Here is a 20,308-nt window from a genome sequence, read left to right as displayed (position 1 = left end):
CTGGCCCAGTCTCTTATGGGGTCACTGCTTTTTCCCCTGGGTCCTGGTATGCACGAGACCTTGTGTGCACCCTCCAAGAGTGGAGTTTCTGTTTCCCCCAGTCCTGGGGAATTCCTGTGATCAAACCCCACTGGTTTTCAAAGCCAGATTCTCTGGGGGCTCCTCCTCCCACTGCCAGACCCCCAGGCTGGAGAACCTGACGTGGGGCTCAGAACTTTCACTCTTGTCGGAGAACTTCTATGGTATAATTATTTCCCAGTTTGTGGGTCACCAACCTGGTGGGTATGGGATTTGATTTTATTGTGATTGTGCCCCTCCTAATGTCTTCTTGTGGCTTCTTTGTGTTTGAATGTAGGGTATCTTTTTAGGTAGGTTCTGGGGGGGGTGTTTTGTTGTTGATGTTTGTTTGGCAGTTAGTTGTGATTTTGGTGCTTTTGTAAGAAGAGGTGAGCTCAAGTCCTTTTACTCCATCTTGTCTCCATGTGAGATTTCCTAATATGTTTGTACCGAGAGGAATCTTAGATTGTCTTAGAGAGTTTGGCATAAATTATTGATCAGTATACAGAAAACTAAGCAAATGGAAAAACAATGCAGCTATTTACCTCACTAAAAACAATTGTTATGCAGGCACGGAATGCAATAATATAATGCATGTGTCTCAGGGGATACCACGTGCATGGTCCTCAGCATGCAAACACTGAATATTGATTAACCAAAAATGGTAATATTGAGAGGATAAGGGAAGGTATAGTATAAAATGGGTAAATCCTAGTCTTTTATAGTAGAAGCCAAGAAATAATGTCTGCAGTTGAAAAATCAAGGAGAGGCAGTGTAAACACGCTATTTATGATGTGGAAGTAAATACCAGAAGAAATGCTAAAAGGGAGTGGGGAGAAGTAGGGAAAAGGGCTTCAGTTTTTGCCATAAGCCATATAGTACTGTTTGACTTTTAAAACTCTATTTCTGTATCTCTTTGCCTTATTAAAAAAACAAGAGTTGGAATCGTTATTCAGAGATCACTAACTGTACAAAGGGCTTGTCTCAATGTTATCGTCCATTTTCTTGAAAAAACAGAGAAAGGCGAACACTTCTGTATATTATGTGCACAATTTATAGAAAGTGACTGCTTTATTAACTGTTACATGGTGAGCTGAGTGTTCTGAGTTTTTCATTTTAATTCCATGCTGTGTTTGTGTATGTACTAAGCACACACACTTGCATTTGGCTTATATTACACACATAAGAGTAAGGAGGTAAAAAGTAGGTCAAGGATAGGGCTGTACTGCTTAAGGTGAAGAACCCTAATTGGTAAGTGAATTTGCATCTTGACAGTGAATAACCTGAAGAGTTCAGGAACTGTGGGTTTGATAATGGGCTTAGAGTTTAGAAACTGCTGAACATACATGGGAAGGATGGCAGCCAGAATACGAATAGCTGCAGTGAGAATGATGTTTGCTGAGGTCAAAGTGGATGCATTGATTTCTCCTCAGGTTTATATACTCACTTAGGTTAATGGTCTGTACTTTAAAAATGAAATGTTTTCAAGGTGCCCTAAGCCATGGTAGGGTACATATAATGGCCCATTCTGCAACTTAGGGTCAGCAGTAAATGGCCATATCCTTGGCAATGGGGAGTAATGCTCTAAATAACAGAACTTTGCTGTCAATTAAAAATTTCACTTTTCTGTGAACCATGAGGACCTGATGTGACCAGGGTCATGTTTTTAAACATGTGATAATCTTGCTGTTACAACTTGGAAATGAAAAGGCTTGACCTGGAAGTCCCTATCAGAGAGCAAATATGTAATTTATTTCAATCATGAAAAAGCCAAAGGAGGTAGGAGAATGCGTGCTTTTGCTCTCTCCTCCTGGATTTGAAGTATTCCTGATTATTTTAACTCACCTTTTGAGTATTACCTGTCAGTTCAGCTCCAGACCAGCCCTGTTTACAGGGCAAGGCAGGTATCTCCCCACTGTCATCAGACCATCACCATATGGGAATCACCAGCACAAACCAGTCTGATGATCTGCACAGCAGAACGCGAGGTCTCCAATTCTCTGTGCTCCGTGGAATGAAGATATGTGACGAGAAAGATTGATTTTTTTTTAACCCCCAGGCTCCAGTTTTTTCTCTTGACCTGACCCCACTCCCAAGAGGAATCTTTCTCAGCTTTTTAACGGATTGTCTCACCTGTCAGTGTGTATGTGAAGCTGTGCCAAGAAATTTGGGGAGAACCACAGGGAAGGAACTGCATGATTTTGCCAGAGAGCATTTTGTTATCACTTTCCAGGTAGAAACGCAGCACGCAGGGCCACGGTTTGGGTGTCTCACATGCTCGCTTAGTAAGTTGGAGCTCAGGAAACTTCCCAGGGGTCTCTAGAAACCATTGTGTCAGTTCTCCCAACTGTACGCTCTGGGTATTTTCTGTCAGCGGACTGGGGCTGGACAGGGGAGGAGGGACGGTGCAGGGAGGGGAGCAGATAGATCATAGATAATTGAATTCCATATGTAACCCAGTTAAATCCTGGGCCCGTGGAATTATGAAATGCGATTTATCTGTAAATGTGATCATCTTCAAAATGGGAAATACTCCCATTACAGGTGTAACTGACAACATGTTCTTAATACAAAGATGTAGCTCGTCAGTCCACTTTCTTTGAAACACAGTTTTTCACTGGAGAGCAGCCATGGCGAGGATGTTGTTTTCTTTTGACAAAGGCCACCTCACTCTCCTGAAGAGTCCCACTGGCAATTTCTCTCTCCTGCTGTTTTGCACAGTAAGACAACGGGCACTCAGCTGCCCACTTGGTGTGCCTGGTTGACCTCTTTAGTTGGTCACATCCTGCCAGTGGGACACCAAAAACGGACGAAGTCTGGGAATGGATTGAAGGAGGTTTGGAGCCAGGCTGGGCATTTTGGCCTCAGTTTCCCCAGACGGAATAGCTGAAAATAGCTGGGTTATGTGACCCAGCAGCCTTGACCTACCAGTCATGGTCTTTGACACATTTCACAGCTTTAGAGGGCAAATTATCCCAGATGTCTACACCCTTTGTCTTGGGCAAAGACAGATTCCTCCAGGCAGTAATTTCCTCATGTGGTTTCAGGTATGACTAGGCAGACCCCACTGGACCGAGACCAGATGGCGCCTTTGGTGTGTAAGGACCCCCCGACCCCGACCCCGCCCTGCATTGGCTTACTCATTTCCTTGTACTTAACAAATTCTACATCTGCTTCTGTTTATGCAGACTTGCCTCCATACCCCACTCCTTACCACACTGGCTCTCACTTCTGACCAGATCACATTCGTATTCAGTGCAGTCAGGGCCCCAGTCTTTGAATGGATAGATTCCAGATTCCAAACTTCCTGATTAAAATCTCTGGAGGTCGGGTCTTATCATCAGTATTTCTGAGGCCCAGTCAAAATTGGTAACCACCAACTTAAACTGCAAACTACAGTTTAAAACTTGATTCTTTACTGTCTGTCTTTCTACTTGTCTCACGTGCATTAGCCTATTGCCTCTGTAAGTCACTGTCAAGTCTATTGCAGGCATAGTGTCTTCTCCTCCTCTTGTAACTCAGAGGAAGTCACACAGCGCTGATGCTCAGTAAGCATTCATGATACGTAAATCTTAGCCCTATCGTTGACCTGCTGCAGCTACGTTGAGTTGGTCACCTCCTTTCTTCCTCAGATTCAGTTTCCTCATCAGTAAAATAAGTTATCAGATTAATTTCCCAGAATGGCTGAGCGAAAATGGTTTTGCAGATATTGAGTCCTCCGTGGAAATGTGAAATCAGAATTACAAGTTTGGTGTATTAGTTGCCTTAGTAGGTCAAAACTCACTTAACATTTAAGGTTGGTCAGTGGCAAACTGAATTAGAGGAGTTGGCTGTTAGCACCCCTTCCTCACTTTCTCCAGCCTGGTGTTGCCCTTCTGCTTACCCCCGCACTCACATCCCTCCCGTGCCCTCACGGTGCTGCCCGTCTGGTCAGGCACTCTGAATAACCTAGGGTCTCCAGTTCCACTTTGAGCACACTGTAGTATCAGCTTTTATTTTGCAGAGCTGGTCTGATTAAGTCAAACTAAACTGCTAATTAGTGATGATGGCAGTATGCACCACCCCCTTAACATAACACTTACCTTTTATTGGCATCCCCAGTTCCAGAGACCAATTGGTGAAAGTATTTTGAGGGAGGAAACCATTTTGGCACTAACACTTCTTAGTCAGAAACCAGCCACTTTCCTGCTGAGAGGGAGATATTGCTAAAATCCTGGGAAGTGAGGGCTTGATGTTAACACCTGCCCTGATCATGTGCACTTTTGTGCCCACCTTCTTTTTTTAATTTTTTAATTTTTTATTTTTTTTGGAGAAAGATGATGTAATGAGGGTGGAGAAGCATCCTGGCTTCATCTGGGCCTTGGTTTCCTTGACATCACCTACCCCCATCCTCTCTCCGTTTCCCTCTATCCTGAATTCAGCATCAGCCTACGTGGATTTTTGTTGTTGTTGCTAGGAAACTGTTGACCAAGGTCAAGTATACGTGCTAATTCATTAAGGCTTGTTGGCAGCATCTTATCCTGTCATGGTTGTGTTGTCAAGCTTACAGGGGTGAGTGAAAAGAACTGTTTTTGACAAAAAAAAAAAATGTTTTTGCTGCTGAAGGATTCTGTTTTCATGAAGGATTCTTGTTAAGGTATCCTTCTCTGAGAGGTCCTTTTGCCAATCCACACTCCTTAGGGAGCTCTGGCCAGCCGTAGTTTTTCCAGGATCTGAATAGCAAAGGATGGAGTTGAAATGAGATCTGCAGTCAAGCAGACAGACTTTAGAATGAATATGTATTCTGTTGAGGCCTGATTTCCCTGAGTAGATCAGTTCCTAGCTGAATGTGATGTATTCTTGGCAGGTGGGGGGCAGGGAGGAGAGTTTTCCTAGGGTAGTCAGCTCCATTCTGTGTCCTTTTGTGGCTTGAAAAGGACTAGACCCCAGGCATCCTTAACTCAGAGTGTTCTCCTGGCCTGCTATGGAAGAGTATACCAGTATCCCAGTATTGGTTCTAAAACCAACTTTGTTCTGTTAATGTGGTTCATACTGTTTAGAAAAGGGGGGCTGGCAGACCCTCTAGGTTAACATCCCAGAAACTTATCCAGAAGCATAACTTTAGAACCAAAGGATCTGCTGTCAGGACAGCAAAAATGGGCCCCAGGATATTTTGCTAAATAGAACTCATAAACCAATAGGAAACCTCGTCTTAGACAAATGAATGATATCAGAGGAATAAATGTGCTCTCAACCATCTGCCATGCAAATTGCCGTAAAGTGATTGGGTTGAGCTGTTACAGTTGTTCCCCTGCTAACACTTTTGGGTTTAATAGAGTACAAGCTACATAGAGGACACTGTCCATGAGTAAGAAATAGGGCCTGGCCACATAGCCACACTATTCTTAGTTTTGTCAGTGAACCAAAGAGAGTTGTGACTGCTTTATCTCATCACAAATATCTCAACTTATCATCCACTCGTTTAACAAATACTTTCGAGTTCCTGCTATAGCTCAGGCGCCATGCAAGACACCAGGGATACAGCAGCCACGGAGATGCAGGCTCTGGCTAAAACAGACACAGGGCCTGCCTGTGCAGAGTTTATGATCTGTTCGAGGCTAGTTCTTTAGTGAGCCCTCAGCCAGACCTCAGGTCTTCTCTGTTCTTGAGGCTTTCCTCTGAAGCCGCCTTTAGTGTCTTAGCTGTGTAAAATCTGCTGCTGAGTAAAAAAATTGCCCCAAAACTTAGTGGCATAAAACAAGCCATGTTGATTATCTTACAGTTTCTTTGGTCGAGAATCTGGCATGGCTTAACTGGTCCTCTGCTTTGGGGCCTCTCAGAGACTGCAGTCAAGGTGTCAGGGGCCTGTAGTCACCTTAAGGCTCACCTGGGGAAAGCCCTGTTCCCAAGCTCATGCACTTGCTGGCAGGAATCAGCTCTTCATGGGCTGTTGGACTGAGGACCTCAGTTCCCAAATGACTCTTGGCCACAGGCCTCCTAGGTTCTTTGCCACTTGGGCGCTCTCCTCCATGGCAGCTTGTGTTAATAAAGTGTGCCGGATGAGAAGGCTGAGTCTGATAGCGAGATGGGTTACAAAAGACTGTGACTTCCCATCACAGAATGACATCCCATCACCTTTGCTGTATTTTATTGTTGCTTAGAGTAACTCACTAGCCCACACTCCCTCCCCAGGAAGGGGATTACACAAGGGTCTGAATACCAGAAGCTGGGGGTCACAGGGGCCACTCAAGAAGTCCATCTACTACATTTGGTGTCTTGTCATTACCCTGTGCCAGCAAAGAGCTGCTGGGCTTAAAGCCTGAGGACACAGCAGCTGCTGGCCTCCTCCTCCCCCAAGCCGACCTTGTCAGCCATTCCCAGCTGTATGAATTTTGTTGTCTGGCTGGGAATGGGCAGATCTGCAGATCCTGACATGACTGACAGAGAATGAAGCCAAAGTGGCGAAAAAGGGAATCAGAGTGTGAGCCAGCACAGAGGTGAGGCGGGCGGCTATGTCAGAGAAAGTTAGGGCTCAGGAGGGCCTGTGGAAGTGGGAAAGAGGAAGGATTTTGTCCTGAAGGAACACACATGACCACATGGATTCTTAAGTAGAAGGAGTTTAACTTTATTCTCAAGGGACGTCCAGAGCCCAAAGAATTTTCTGTAAAGAGTCCTTCATAAGCTAAGGTGGAGCTTTCAACCACTGTGCCGATGATCCCCCCGGATTTTGAACACAAGGGCGACCTGGACCACCGGCTATGTTGCCTTCAACTCCGGCAGCTTCACTTGGGGCTCCAGACCCTCTCCAGGTGACCCAGCGTGCTGTCCCAATGCTGTCATCTCTCTGTACACCATGACGCAAAAGGAGGTAGAGAGGCACCGAGTTAAGGGGTCTTGCCGGTGCTGAGAGAACAGGCCTTGAGGCTGGCTGGCATCCTGGCGCCTTGACTTCTCCCTCAGCTGTGGCTGTGCCTCCCGTTCTCTATGCTCCCATCTCAACTGCTGTCTTGCTGTTGGGGGGAAGCAGTTTTCGGTCGCAGGTGTTATCCATTATGGATGAGGCATGGAGAAGGCCGTGGTGAATAATTAAGCAGGTTTCAGGTGCAGATTGAACATTAAAAGGAAGGAAAGAATGAAGAGAGCCAGGGGAAGAATTCTGGATTCTGTTGCACAGACAGAACACTGTGTGTAGATGCTTTCTGTAACTTTCCAGAAGGTCTGTTTTCTTTGCAGTCTCTCTGGTGATTTTCAGTCTTATGTGTGATGGTGGTTCTCTGGTTAACAACTGAAAAAATTACAAGCTTTCCACAGCGGCAGTGAAGATTCTGATGGCTTCAGTCTGGCCTGATTGGCTCATGAATCCAAACCAAAGCAATTTTTAAGAGTGATAATGGAGAAAATGGCTTCACACATGAGCCAGGGAGAGTTCAGCGGTAGGGGCTATTTAATTTGGACACTTGAGAGTCAACACCCAGAGGCTTTCTATCTTTTAACTAACTCATGGAAAGAAGACAGCGTTTTGAGAGATACCCAGTGCTGTAAATTCAGAAGAAATACCTCCTGCACTGCTCACCATTTTGAAAAAGCTTCCTTGAATGGGGCGTACAGCCACAGGAACTGCATCAGACTGACCCAGATTATAGTAGGTACAATCTGGCTGCACGCAGAGTGGTCAGAAACACAAGAACAAGAGAGGAGGGACAGAGAAGTGCCCGAGGACCCCCTCTCTCTGGTCTGGCCTGCAGAGTTGTCCACAGCACAGGAAACCGTCACTTAGCATGGGTGGGTTTTCCAGCTGTGGATTGTTCAGATCCTTTGCTTCTTTTTTTCTACCTTTTGACTCTATTACAATTCAGCAGGTAGACTCAGGGAGAGAGACCTGTCAGCATGTCTCATGAAGAGTTAGGTGAGAAAGAAGGCCGAAGCCGTCCGTTACAACGAGTGTCTTGAGTGTTCTGTGCCTTTCATGTCTCACGCACCCATGTGCTCCCCCATTGCCATGGCTGGTTAAGAGGTACATTGGCTCTGGGAGGTCTCTCTGTCTGTTTCCTGTCGTCAGGCTTCAGAACTACCCTGCCCACCTCTGTTTCCATTAATTCCCTCCAGCTCAGTTCCACCCATGTTTGTCTTGACTTTTCTGAGAACCACAGACCTGGTCCAGCTCTCAAACCCAGTTTGGGATTACCTGTTGGTTTGGGTCAAACCATGCCGACCCTGGGGACAGCTTCTTTTTGTGTTTGTGTATCTGGCTTGCCATTTCCCCTTCTTCAGATTGCAGTGCAAGGACGTTAGAGCACAAGAATGTTCAGCAAACGTGAAGAGGAAGGGAGGGTCCACGTTCAGCATCCTGTGCCCCCAGAGCCCCAGGCCCTGGCTGGCCACATGCCCAGGCGCATTCTGACGCAGGTTTTAAGAGAGGCTCTTTTTCCCAATTCCCGCTCCTTCCATTCACACGAACTAGATGCTTTTTTTCACAGGTTCTATAAACGTAGCGGAGTTTATAGAGTGTGTGAAAGTTTCTGGTAGCACCTCAGAACCGAGTTTGTTTCCCCCAGAAATAGGAGGCATCACTGCCAGCAGGGGTAGGTCTGCCCCTTCTCAGAAACGTCAGGTGATGATGTCCCACCAGTGGCGCACGACTGCCAGGGCCACTGGGCACCCAGGGGTTAATGCAGCTGGGTCAGTCACCCCGGGATGTGGCCACATCTCCTGTTACAAGTTGCATTATTGACTAGGGAACATCTAACACCACTGGAAACAATCCATCAGACACACGCCGAGGTCAGGAGTTAGCCTCAGCTCACAAGTGGACCCACAAGAGCTGGCCCTTCTACCCAAAGAATACCAGTAAAGATGGAGAATTTTTGGATGTACCAGTTTGAGCGTCACGAAGACGAGGTAGGTGGATCCTCGCGCTTCAGAATTATGTTTGCTGCTTTGCTCTTGGTTTTCTTCTCCTAGTCCTGTCAGATTGTGCGTTCTCCGCATTTCCCTTGATAGTAGGAGTAAGTGAACAGAGCTGGAATAGGAATAGGACGGGAAGAAATGTAATCAGGTTTGCCTGTTGCTCACAAGTCCAAGATGACCTGAAAAGAGAAAAGGCTGTCTGATCACTTAGAAAGATGTGCACTTTGCTTCCTCTCCATCAGCGTGGCATTGTTATTTGCTGTGAAAATGAGTTCCTTTGGGCACTGTAGCCTCTAATTCTGGGCTCTATGTTGTGTCTTTTGCTTCCATGATGCTAATGAAACTGAATGGAGATTAGTGCCTTGCCCCTTAGGAACTGTTTTGCTAATAAATGAACTAATGGGCATAATGAACCCTGTACAGTGCCTGGCACATAGTAATCCATCTACAAATGGTAGCTATTATTGTTCTTAGCAGATAATGTGTTATTACAGCAAATAGTGTGCTCTTAGCTGCATCTCTCAATGCAAACTAAAAGTCACTTTGGTTTTCTTCTCACCGTTCAGTGTGGCCTGAGGATGACAGTGTAGGAGAACCATCAGGGAATATGGACCTAGATGGAGAAATGAATAGCAGGCTTCCTCCATAAATGAGTCCATCACAAATTGTAATACCTTTCCAATAAATACAGTGAGGCTATTTTGGGGAAAAGATAACATCGGTTTATAGATCAACTTTGTCAGATAAGTTATCCCACCTTGCAGGGATGACTCTAGTTAATATTTAACTAGTCAGTTTTGTGGGGGTTTTTTTTTCTTTTTTGCCTTTAAGAACATGGTTTCAGAAGCTTGGAGCCCTTTAAATGGTGATAAAATGAGTGATCTGTGTGGTCCCCCCAAGATGAAAGCAGCCTCTATCTGAGGAGATTGCTGCAGTGCAAGGTTCTCTCCGAACTATGAGGTGGGCCAGATCTTCACACTACAGCCTTGCCATGGGTTGAACAGACTTGGAGATGGGAATGGGAGCATTTTCCCTGTAGGAAAAGAGGATGGAAATAGAATATTCTGACAATTATCTGAAAATGTTCCATTGGTATTAATTGAATCTATTATAAATGTGTATATAAAACACTTCATTAGGCCCAGGCTATTATCATTTTAATGACATAATTATGCCCCTACAATGTCTATGCTAACTTTCCTGCTTCACCACATTAAGGAAATACAAACATACATTGATAATACAGTTTGAATTGAGAGTGAATAATTATGGGTTTCTTCAGCAGTTTCCATTTTCAGAAGCACAAACATATCTTGGAGCAAAGAGAAACTAATCATATATTTGTTTTTTTTAAATAATTGTAACATGGAATAGGTTAATTTAAAACACCTTAGATCAGTGAGGAAAACAATGTACATTTTCTTGAGAAAAAGGATTACGCTGGTTAAACCAATATGCATAGTGAAAAAGCTATGTGAGGACACTGGAAGCACAGAAGCTCCATACAGCCCCCGAAACGGAAGTTTCCCAGGAGAACTAGAGCATGTTCTGTGGCCTGCCCTGCGTAATGCCCCCACCTTTGAAAGTCCATATAGAAAAGGGAATGGAACCAGAATGTTCAGGCTGGACAGGACTTGAATGACCAAATGCTTGATTACAGTCTACGAAATACCACCGTTGAGCACACTTGTTCCTGCTGTGTCTGCAAGACTATTCTAATCATCTGAGGGTGCAGACGTGCAAGCAGAATCTGCCAAAGAAGGGAGACAGACTGTGATCAAGAATTAGTAAAGGTGAGGCATCACCTCACACCAGTCAGAATGGCCATCATCAGAAAGTCCACAAACAACAAATGCTGGAGAGGGTGTGGAGAAAAGGAAACCCTCCTACCCTGTTGGTGGTAATGTAAATTGATACAGCCACTATGGAGAACAGTATGGAGGTTCCTTAAAAAACTACAAATAGAACTACCATACGACCCAGCAATCCCACTACTGGGCATATACCCTGAGAAAAGCATAACTCAAAAAGAGTCATGTACCACAATGTTCATTGCAGCACTATTTACAATAGCCAGGACATGGAAGCAACCTAAGTGTCCATCGACAGATGAATGGATAAAGAAGATGTGGCACATATATACAATGGACTATTACTCAGCCATAAAAAGAAATGAAATTGAGTTATTTGTAGTGAGGTGGATGGACCTAGAGTCTGTCATACAGAGTGAAGTAAGTCAGAAAGAGAAAAACAAATACCGTATGCTAACACATATATATGGAATCTAAAAAAAAAAAAAAAAAAAACTGGTTATGAAGAACCTAGGGGCAGGACAGGAATTAAGACACAGACGTAGAGAATGGAGTTAAGGACACGGGGAGGGGGAAGGGTAAGCTGGGACGAAGTGAGAGAGTGGCATGGACATATATATACTACCAAATGTAAAATAGATAGCTAGTGGGAAGCAGCCACATAGCACAGGGAGATCAGCTTGGTGCTTTGTGTACACCTAGAGGGGTAGGATAGGGAGGGTGGGAGGGAGACGCAAGAGGGAGGGGATATGGGGATATATGTATACATATAGCTGATTCACTTTGTTATACAGCAAAAACTAACACAACATTGTAAAGCAATTATACTACAATAAAGATGTTAAAAATAAAATAAAATCAGCCTTTAAAAAACAAGAGTAAAGAGCAGACAGAGAGAACAGACTTGTGGATGATGAGGGGTAGGAAGGTGGGGGGAGGGATGAATTGGGAGTTTGGGATTAGCAGATGCAAACTTATGTATAGGGTGGACAAACAACAAACTCCTACTGTATAGCATGGGGAACTGTATTCAGTATCCTGTGATAAATGATAATGGAAAAGAATATGAAAAAGAATTATATATGTATAACTGAATCACTTTGCTATACAGCAGAAATTAACACAGCATTGTAAATCAACTGTACTTAAGTAAAATTAAAAAAAATATATGGACAAGAACGCTGAGCTATATGTGGGTACAAACTTCCACATGAGCACATAAGTGCAATGCTGCATGTGTCCAGAACCGACTGTGTATATAAACCTGTTTCCTTTTTCCTCTGATACTAGAGGATTGGTGTCCATGCATCCTTCCGTGTATTCAACACACTTATTGAACTCCCGTTGTATATTTTATGGGGAATCCCGTATTAAGCACTTGAAGAAGAAAATGTAAATTAATCATAAATCCTGCCTTCATGGTGCTTATTAAAATATTGTAATTAAAATATTATTCAATAGTATTAGAATTTTATAAAATATAAGGGAGAAAGTGATGCACCATAAGAATGGCACAGGGCTTCCCTGGTGGCGCAGTGGTTGAGAGTCTGCCTGCCAATGCTGGGGACACGGGTTCAAGCCCTGGTCTGGGAGGATCCCACATGCCGTGGAACGACTAGGCCCGTGAGCCACAACTACTGAGCCTGCGCGTCTGGAGCCTGTGCTCCGCAACAAGAGAGGCCGCGACAGTGAGAGGCCCGCGCACCGCGATGAAGAGTGGCCCCTGCTCGCCGCAACTAGAGAAAGCCCTCGCACAGAAACGAAGACCCAACACAGCCAAAAATAAATAAATACATACATAAATTAAAAAAAAAAAAGAATGGCACAGATAAGATACAAGCAGCTCTCTTAGGAGAGGGATTCCTTTCACCTAAGAGAATTGGAAAGACTTCATGAAAGAGTTAACATTTGAAATGGGCCTTTGGTGTGTCGTGGACATGTGGAGTTCAGACAAGAGCATCAACAAAGGCTCTGAGCAGAAACTCACAGGTTATATACAGGGAACAGAAAGGAGTTCAGTTTGGCTTGACGACAGAGAATAGGAACTGGAAGGGTAGAAAATGGTAAAGAAATTAAGGCCAAACCTTGGATTCCTTGAGTGCCAAGGTAAAGAGTCTAAGATTTATTCTTTAAGCAAAAAGGAACCACTAAAGTTTTTGAATTGAGGAGTGAATTGCTCAGAGCTTGTTAAAACTGTCTTTAAAAATGAGAGTAAATAGGTGCTTACTGAGAAGCCTCTGGATGTCTTAGTTTGGGCTGCTGTAACAAGATACCGTAGAACCAGTGACTTAACAGAAATTTATTACCCACAGTTCTGGAGTCTGGGAAGTCTGAGATCAGGGTACCAGCATGGTCAGCTTCTGGTGAGGGTTCTCTTCCTGGTTTGCAGATGGCTGTCTTCTTGCTGTGTCCTCACAGGGTGGAGAGCAGGGAAAGAGGAAGCACGTTCTCTTGTCTCTCTTATAAAGGCACTAATCACTTTCATGAGGGCCCCACCCTCATGACCTAATTACCTCCCAGAGGCCCCACCTCCTAATACCATCCCACTGGGAGCTAGGGTTTCAACATATATGTTTGAGGGGGACACAGTCCGTAATGCTGGTGAAGAAGGTTCATGAGTTCTTAGTGTTTGGGTCACATGTAGTATGTCGACTGCTTGGTGACCTTAAAAGAAACCTTATTTTCAGGTTCTGTGAGTTGCTCCATATCTAGCCTTCATTGCAGTGAAATTTTTGTCACTGAGTTCCCTTGGAGGGAATGTGTACTTGGATCCACGGGTACTGAGACTTGTTAAACTTGGCTAGAGCTGGCTGGGGTCTTTCACCAGGTGTCCTAAACAGTGGAGTATCTCGGTGTGTCATGGTTATACATAAGCAGTGTTCTCAATTAACACTAGAGCAATGCATATGCACACGATTCTCTTTTGTAAATCAATCACCATAATAGCATCATGCTCAGCCCTCATATTCCAACGCGCTACCTTGAATGGGAGACTGTGGGCATGTCAGAAATTGCATACAGCCATCGTGTATACCCCCCAGCCATAGCCAGTAATGAGCTATTCTTGCCAGCATACCAGTAAGAGTCTTGGGGCTTATAAATTAACTTAAAGTCTTTGTGGTATGATTTTTATAGAGCCTTCTGTGTGCTTTTTAATTTTATTCATGAATAAAATGTTAATAAGGAAGGAAATGAGATGAAGAAAACATCCCCATGGGTATGTGTTGTCCTTGTGAACACTCTCCCTTAGGGGTGAAATCATTTTTGTTACTGTTGGAATCTTAAAAGACGTATCAAATATTGATTGAGTGCATTGTGTGTGCCCAGGCACTGAGCTGACCCTCTGTGTGCTTTGTCACCAATTAATCCTCACCTCAATCCTGAGAGGCAGGTAATTACTGTTTTCCTCAATTGTCAGGAGAATCAGAGAGGTTGGGAACCTCCTCAGGGTCTCAGCTGTGAGTGGTAAAGCCAGAATTCACACTCAGCTCTGCCAGATGCTAGGGCTTGAGCACTTAACCCCTTCAGTATCCTGAAACCTCAGTGGCAATTTTACTTGTTCTGCCATAATACAAAATAAAACGCCAGTCTTTTTCAAAGGAGAAATGTTAACTTGTGTTCCCTGTAATCACCTATACTTTTGAAAATAGACCCTAATATTGGAAAGCCAGATCATGGTGGCTTTGAAGACTAGACCCAGTGTCTTAGGAACCGATTTTTTTTTCTTTTTTTACTTCTGCCAACCAACAGGCTTTGTTCAGGGCTTTCCAAGTCCCAGACACTGTGGCAGGAAAGGCTGTGTCTTCTCCACTGGAAGCCTTCTTTGACCCAGATGGTCTCTCCTCCCTCCTGCTCTTGCCTCTTATGGCAGCTGTCATGTCACATTTTAACCACCAGAGGAGAGGGAGGGCTGTGTCAAAGGATCCCTATGTAAGTGTACCTTCAAAGGCCTACTTAAAATTAATCCACTTACAACAAAGACCAAAGTTTCAAGTAAGGATGGGGAGAAAGGGATTTGATTAGAACTTTACCTTGAAAGACAGTACTAAAAAATTACAAACATAAGCTTAGTTTATCTTTTGACTAACAACATGTTGGTTATAATTTCATCTATATGTGAATTCTTAGAGAAGAAGTATTTTTTCATTTATTTTATTGAAGTATAGTTGATTTACAATGTTGTGTTAATTTCTGCTGCACTGAAAAGTGATTTTTATGCATATATATTCTTTTTCATATTCTCTTCCATTATGGTTTATTACAGAATATTGAATATAGGTTCCCTGTCCCTGATCCCAGTAGGACCTTGTTGTTTGTCCATCCTATATATAATAGTTTGCATCTGCTGATCCCAAACTCCCAATCCATCCCTCCCTCCCTCCCTCTCTCTCCCTCTCGGCAACCACAAGTCTGTTTTCTATGTCAGTAAGTCTGTTTCTGTTTTGTAGATAAGTTCATTTGAGTCATATTTTACATTCCACATATGTGATATCATATGATATTTATCTTTCTCTTTCTGACTTACTTCACTTAGTATGATCATCTCTAGGTCCATCCATGTTACTGCAAATGGCATTATTTCATTCTTTTTTGTGGCTGAGTAGTATTCCATATACATGGAATGGTATGGTACATACCACATATAGGTACCACATCTTCTTTATCCATTTATCTGTCAGTGGACATTCAGGTTGTTTCCATGTCTTGGCTACGGTGAATATTGCTGCTATGAACATAAGGGTGCATGTATCTTTTTGAATTATAGTTTTGTCTGGATATATGCCCAGGAGTGGGATTGCTGGATCCTATGGTAGCTCTATTTTTATCTTTTTAAGGAACCTCCATACTGTTTTCCATGGTGACTGCACCAATTTACATGCCCACAAACAGTGTAGGAGGGTTTCCTTTTCTCCACACCCTATTCAGCATTTGTTCTTTGTAGAGTTTTTAATGATGGTGGCACCTCACAGTAGTTTTGATTTGCATTTCTCTAATAATTAGTGATGATGAGCATCTTTTCATGTGCCTATTGGCCATCTGTATGTCTTCTTTGGAGAAATGACTATTTAGATTTTCTACCCATTTTTCAGTTGGGTTGTTTTTTTGTTGTTGTTGTTATTGAGTTGTATGAGCTTAGAAGAGAAGTATTGACTTGGGGAGTTGTAATTTTTCTCAAAAAAAGTCATTGAATCGTACAATAGAAGAACTGCCTTCAATTCACACGTGACTTGCGCAGCATGATCAGAAACAGTCCTTTCGATCATAAAGAGGACCATTTCAGCAAAAATATTTAAAGACTGTTTTCCCAAGGGCCTCTCCTTATTATCAGATGTTCTGATCATGCTCTTTTAAAGCACCTCTAACATTGTCATCCTTCCATTTTTCTCTTAATTGTTAACTGGTGTAACTCTACCAACTTTTCAGTGGTCCATAGTGGGTTTGAGCAGTTCTCCAACTTTGCCGCCTTCAACTTTCTGAGATTCTGCTTTTTCTTTATTTATTTTTGCAGTATTTGCACTTCTACTCTGCAGTGCAGTTGCTGTTTTGTTTTGGTTTTGCCTAGAAATGCCAGATGGTCCCAACAGTCAACAGAGAGCAGCTGACAAGACATGGACCAGGTAGATGCTAGTGTTTTGGAGGGAGGCTGTTAAGGTGGACACTAGCCTTGCGAGTAGTCGGCTCCTTAGTGGCTGTTTTTATGTTATGGTGACTTTTATTTTTCTCAGGGACTCAGAGACATTGCTACGGAGGACACACTGCATTTGTTTGTGGGTCTGTCTGCCCTGCTAGATCAGGAGCTCCTTGGGCACAGTCAGGGATCTGGGCTCCCCAGACACTGTCTGCACTTCATGTTAAATAAATGAGTGAATGGCCCGGGTCAGACTCACTTTTTTGTGTCTTTTGACCGGAATTCCTCCAAAAGTCTTTTAAGATCCCTGTACACCTCTCCAGATCACAGCTTTGCTCTCAGTCCTGCCTCAGTCCTTAGGCCTTTCTGAAAAGAACGCTGCCCTTGTGGAAAGAGCCAGGGGCCCTTTACCCATGGTTTTGGGGTGTTCCTATTACGATCCTGTCATCTTTTCTGGGTGGTAATCTTCTCTTCATGCTGATGTCCAAGGATGAAAGAGGATTAAGGGAAAGGGAAGAGCAAACCCCTCAACCCTCTAGATTTCCCACCTTAATTCAGGAAATAGTTATTAAAGTGCCTACATTGTGCTTCTTCCATGAGGACAATAGGCCAGTGGCTCACAAAGAAAATACCCTCTGGGCAGAGAGTAGGCAGTTTGTCACCAAGTGGGGCTCCAATGACTGGTCCCTGCCCTTCAGCTCATCTCTCCCTTCCCTGCAGAGCTGTGCTTCCCTCCCTGCCTCTGTTTCTAGTACCTTCCACCTCTTCCCTATCCCATCCCATCCTGCTGCATGAATACCATCCAGTTATCAGGATTCAGCTGAAGCAATTCCTTCCCAATGTAGCATTGCTGATAGACACCCCTCCCCTTCTGCAGAGAGACACCCTCCCAACCCTGTGTCTTTATGTATGGATTCATATCCTAGCCACCTGCCGTGACACTGACTTTACGTGTCTCCTCCCACTACCTGGAAAGGGGTGGGGGACAGAACCACAACATCGCTTTCCTCTTTGTTTCCCTGGCCCAGTGCTAGGAACACAAGGAGGCACTGAAATGTCTGTTGCAGGAATAAATTAATAGTAATTATTTGTGCACTGTTTTTCTCCCTTCGTGTATAGCCTGAAAGTTCCAGGAACTATTTGTCTCTCACCTCTACCACCAGCAGTTAGTTTCCCCAAGGAGATGTCCAGTTGGAATGAAAATGAATGATTGGCTTTACCTTGAGATGCTATTGCATTCCTTAGGCCTAAGATCAGGACTGTCCATCTCTTGTCCTGGCATTGAAGAGCCTAAGTCTTAAGACTGACAGCTCTGCTTTGTGGAACCCCGGAGCTGTGGGAAATCGGCTGGAACATACTCTGCAGAAGACATTTTGTTGAGCTTAAGGAGACCTCCTGTAATTACCAACACAGGGAATTGTTGAGTCATCTTTGAACACTACCTCCCTAGAGACACCCTGTGTGGCACTTACCTTTGTGAATTTCCAAGCCCACATTTGCTTCCCACCCTTGGTCTCATTTGCCTAAAATTGAATATCTGTTCAGTAACCCAGAAGGCATGAGACTCCAGAGAGAAATATGTAATGATAGTTTTTACTTTTTGCATCATTTTGTTGGTTAAATTTTGCCTCCAGTACATCTTTGAAAGTATTATCCAGTTTCTGGGTTTCTCTCCACTGTTGAGCGTATAACAAGGCAGAAGTTGAATTGATGTTAACACCTTTGTTTCGGCTCTATGGAGCCTGTGTCTGTCTGCTCTGAAGGTGTTTGACCTTGACTTTGTCAGCAATGGTGTGGTGGGTAGTAGGCTTCCACCAGGTAGGGTACTCTCTTGTTTGGGGACAGTTTTTGCTTTAAAGGAGCTTAGCTGGAGCTAAGGTCGGAGTCTTCGGAGGCAAAGGCCACTTCTCTAGTTCAAAATGCAGATGTAACATTCCACACATAACAGCGTAGAGGTCTTATATCAGAAAGAGGCTTACCACTGATCACTAAAAATAATGCAAGAGAGTAGTGGTTGACTGCTTTCTGTGCAAGTTGGAAAACATGGTAAGGTTGGAAACCACATTGACATCAGTTATTCAGTAAATGTTTACTGGGTGCCTACTGTTTACAAGACCCAAGGCTAGGAACTTGGATTATAAAGATGAGTAAGACGAGCCCTCGGGAGAGTTCTTGGGAGAGTGGAGGCAGACACATAAACAGATAATTACAAAACCCGAAACATGCCATCAGGGGAGAATGGTACCTTGAATAGAGTCTGAGAAAGCTTCAGCAAGATGAGTGCTTTCGAAAGAGAGAACGAGGGAGAACTCTCTAGGTGGAGGTCAGTAACGGTACATGCAAACAGAAGGAAGCACAAGGGGTCTCATTTGCATGCAGAAGGCTAGGGCATGAGCGTCTGAGGGGAAGTGCCTCCTGATAAAGGCTGGTGTGGGTCCCCTGAGAACCTCGGTGAGAGCAGTGCCCACCAAAGTCACATTTGTGCCTCTTCTCTGGTGTCCCGTGGTGGACGCCTGGCACTGGTCGTCGAGCCTTACTGTGGGGTCTGACCTGCCTCTTCTGCATCCCAGCCTGCTCTCCAGATAATCTGTCTTCTCACATCATCCGGAGATGACCTGGTGCTCACAACGTTGCAAAGACTCCATTTTCAGAAGACTTGCAACAGAAAATAATTAGAGAAATAGGCGCTGCGGGATACTTTGGGAGCATTTTTTTTACAAACGAAGGTGATATACATGGCTCTCAAACCAAGCAATTAAAGAAAAAGCAGCTGCTCTAGCTTCCCCAGGGACTAGACCTTTAAAATTTTCGTGACAGAGAAAATTACTTGGGGAAAAATAGACATAAATATCTAAGGAAGCTCTTCAAATTTGAAAAACTGGGAAAATTTAAAGGCATTAAATTCTCATGAAAACTTTACTACATTAATTTTGAGTAGGCCAGACATGGAGCTAACTCAGCAAGTCCCCACCAACTCTCTTGGGTGCCGAATGAAAAATTCTGTGTGTTCTTTTTAAAAGGCACACAGGGCATCTTTCTTGTGTCCAGGGACCGTGGGGCTTGGGTACTTTGTGTCTGATGTTACCCTAATGCTCATCTTCTTGACTCAACTGCGGAGCAGCTGATTTCTGCATGTGAGTGTTGAAGAGGCTCATTGGTCCTCACCTCCCTGCTCAGAATCAGGTATATCGGCTCATGGGAAACAAATCCAGGCTTCACAGCAATAGACTGGGATGGTATCACATCTGTGAGCATAATACTGCATTTCACCACATCACGCTTCAGTTCATTTGGCGTCTCCTGTAATTAAGACTCTTTGGAAAGGATTTATTGTTTTTATGATTTCACACAGTGCTTGCTGGGGCCCCCCTTGTATGTGAACGTGCCCCCTCCCTTCCTGAGCACCGCTGCTCTGTGGAACATTCTCCCTTCCCACGCAGAGGTGTATTACTGATGTCTCTGCCTCCGCTTCCCCGTGAGGTTCAGTCTCCAGAGGTCAGAAGCAGGTTCAAGCTACTGCTCGTGTGATCTTGCTTTCTTAACCCAGAACCTACCTCTCCTCACTCACAGCCCCAGGCTTTCCTCAGAGAATAGGGTCCTTGACTGGGTTCGGTTTTCTGCCTTCTATCAAACATCACCAGCAGACTGTGAAGCTGCATGTTCTTCCTCTCAGAGGACCATGGCTACAGAATTCTTAAGCATCCCTGTGGCTCACCTGAAGGTTCTCTTCATCCCCCCCCCCCCCCCCCCCAGATTTCAGGAGCGTGCAGAAATGTTTGGGAATCAGCTGGGGAGGGTTTTCAGCGCCTGCACTATTTCCATCCCTGTGCTTGTTTTCTTTCTTTGGTCATTCAGTCAGCAGGGCTTTAAGGGCGCTGGCCTGGAGCTTCAAATCCATTCAAGCAGAACCTGCACAGGGAGCCTG

General features: G+C 44.2%; 1 protein-coding gene across 2 annotated transcripts in view; it reads left to right on the top strand.

The window, feature by feature from the left end:
- APBA1 (amyloid beta precursor protein binding family A member 1) overlaps window positions 1–20,308 on the top strand; it is a 240,165-nt gene that overhangs the window by 180,924 nt on the left and 38,933 nt on the right. The window lies entirely within an intron of this gene.

This window comes from Balaenoptera acutorostrata, chromosome 6 (assembly GCF_949987535.1).
Source record: "Balaenoptera acutorostrata chromosome 6, mBalAcu1.1, whole genome shotgun sequence".
Lineage (NCBI taxonomy): Eukaryota > Metazoa > Chordata > Mammalia > Artiodactyla > Balaenopteridae > Balaenoptera > Balaenoptera acutorostrata.
The sequence above is the reverse complement of the archived record's forward strand: the minus strand, read 5'-3'. Positions and strand labels throughout refer to the sequence as shown.